The following is a 2751-nucleotide window of genomic DNA, read 5'->3' as shown; positions in this document are numbered from 1 at the left end:
TCACATAAAGGAATCTCTATACGGTGACATAGAGGATTCCACTACTCCCTTTGTTCTCTTCTTTTCCATATGAGTAGGAACAAGGATAAGGACATTCTTGTCGAAACTGATCCTAAATTTGAAAGGACTCTGAAGAGGAAGCTAAGAGAAGCTAAAGCACAATACTCCAGAGAGGACCTTATAGAAAATCTCGAAAAAGAAGCAGACATGGCAGCCGAACTCAACAACAATGCTAGAGATGCAAGGAAGATGCTTGGTGACTATACTGCACCAACTTCCAACTTCTATGGAAGAAGCATCTCAATTCCTGCCATTGGAGCAAACAACTTTGAGTTTAAGCCTCAATTAGTTTCTTTAATGCAGCAAAATTGCAAGTTTCATGGACTTCTGTCGGAAGATCCTCATCAGTTCTTAGCTGAATTCTTGCAGATATGTGATACTGTTAAGACCAATGGGGTTAATTCCGAGGTCTACAGACTTTTGCTTTTTCCCTTTGCTGTAAAAGACAGAGCTAGGATATGTTGGATTTACATCCTAGAGAAAGCCTGAACTCTTGGGATAAGTTGGTCACTACTTTCTTGGCCAAGATCTTTCCACCTCAAAAGCTAAGCAAGCTTAGAGTGGACGTCCAAACCTTCAGACAGAAAGAAGGTGAATCCATCTATGAAGCTTGGGAAAGATACAAGCAATTGATCAGAAGGTGTCCTTCTGACATGCTTTCAAAATGGAGCATCTTGGATATATTCTATGATGGCCTGTCTGAATTATCCAAGATGTCATTGGACCACTCTTCTAGTGGATCTCTTCATCTAAAGAGAACACCTGCAGAAACTCAAAAATTCATTGAGGTGGTTGCAAATAACCAGTTCATGTACACTTCTGAAAGAAATCATGTGAATAATGGGATGACTCAAAAGAAAGGAGTTCTTGAGATTGATACTCTGAATGCCATATTGGCTCAGAACAAAATATTGACTCAGCAAGTCAATATGATTTCTCAGAATCTGACTGGATTGCAAGCTGCAGCCGGCAGTACTAAAGAAGCCTCCTCTGAAGGAGAAGCTTATGACCCTGAGAATCCTGCAATGGAAGAGGTGAATTACATGGGAGAATCCTATGGAAATACCTATAATTCTTCATGGAGAAATCATCCAAATTTCTCATGGAAGGATCAATAGAAGCCTCAACAAGGCTTCAATAACAATAATGGTGGGAGAAATAGGTTTGACAATAGCAAGCCTTTCCCATCATCTTTTCAGCAACAGACAGAGGATTCTGAGCAGAGCCTCTCTGACTTAGCAACCATAGTCTCTGATCTATCTAAGGCCACTCTCAGTTTCATGACTAAAACAAGGTCCTCCATCAGAAATTTGGAGGCACAAGTGGGCCAGCTGAGTAAAAGAGTTACTAAAACTCCTCCTAGTACTCTCCTAAGCAATACAGAAGAGAATCCAAAGAGAGAGTGCAAGGCCATCAATATAACCAAAGTAGCCGAACCTATAGAGGAAGAAGAGGTAGTGATTTTCAGTGAGGAAGACATTGCTGGACGTCCATTGACCACTAAGGGGTTTTGGTACACAAAATCGTGATACACAACTCCGTGCAGCTGACCAGCAAGTGCACTAGGTCGTCCAAGTAATACCTTACGTGAGTAAGGGTCGATCCCACGAAGATTGTCGGCTTGAAGCAGGCTATGGTCATCTTGTAAATCTCAGTCAGGCTGATTCAGATAGTTATCGAGTTTTAATAATTAAAAGCTGAATAAGACAAAATAAGATAGAGATACTTATGCAATTCATTGGTGAGAATTTCAGATAAGCGTATGGAGATGCTTTGTTCCTTCTGAATCTCTACTTTCTTACTGCCTTTATCCAATCATTCATACTCCTTTCCATGGCAAGCTGTATGTAGGTGGATCACCGTTGTCAATGGCTACCATCCATCCTCTCAGTGAAAATGGTCCTCTACAGTTTCCCGCATGGCTAATCATCTGTCGGTTCTCGATCATGTCGCAATAAGATCCATTGATCATTTTTCACACTGTCACAGCACCCAACACACGCGAGTTTGAAGCTCATCACAATCATCCCATCCTAGATCCTACTCGGAATACCACAGACAAGGTTTAAACTTTTCGGATCTCAAGAATGCTGCCAATTGATTCTAGCTTATACCACGAAGACTCTGATCTCACGGAATGGAAGACTCTATTGTCAGGAGAGGCAACTATGCATCGTGAACCAGGAGGCCAAGAGATACACACTCAAGGTCTCACAGATAGAACGGAAGTGGTTGTCAGACACGCGTTTATAAGGGAGGATGATGATGAGTGTCACGGATCATCACATCCATCAGGTTGAAGTACGAGTGAATATCTTAGAACAAGAATAAGCGTTAATTGAATAGAAGAACAAATAATACTTTGCATTAATTCATGAGGAACAGCAGAGCTCCACACCTTAAGCTATGATGTGTTGAAACTCCACCATTGAAAATACATAAGAACAAGGTCTAGACATGGCCGAATGGCCATGCCTCGCAAATAACATGAAACAATCAAAAAAGGGTTCAAAGACCTGATCCCAAGATCAAATATGATCAAAAGATGAAAATACAATAGTAAAAAGGTCCTATTTATAGAGAATTAGTAACCTTGGATTTACAGAAATAAGTAAATGATGCAGAAATCTACTTCCGGGGCCCACTTGGTGTGTGCTTGAGCTGAGCATTGAAGCTTTCACGTGCATAGGA

At 41.0% G+C, this 2751-nt stretch overlaps 1 non-coding gene across 1 annotated transcript; it reads right to left on the bottom strand.

The window, feature by feature from the left end:
• Nucleotides 1-611: 611 nt before the first annotated feature.
• On the bottom strand, nt 612-719 carry LOC112798913 (small nucleolar RNA R71). Its single transcript, XR_003200509.1, has one exon. It is a non-coding gene; the product is annotated as a small nucleolar RNA R71 (small nucleolar RNA).
• Nucleotides 720-2751: the final 2032 nt, after the last annotated feature.

The sequence above is a fragment of the Arachis hypogaea genome, chromosome 4 (assembly GCF_003086295.3).
Source record: "Arachis hypogaea cultivar Tifrunner chromosome 4, arahy.Tifrunner.gnm2.J5K5, whole genome shotgun sequence".
Lineage (NCBI taxonomy): Eukaryota > Viridiplantae > Streptophyta > Magnoliopsida > Fabales > Fabaceae > Arachis > Arachis hypogaea.
The sequence above is the reverse complement of the archived record's forward strand: the minus strand, read 5'-3'. Positions and strand labels throughout refer to the sequence as shown.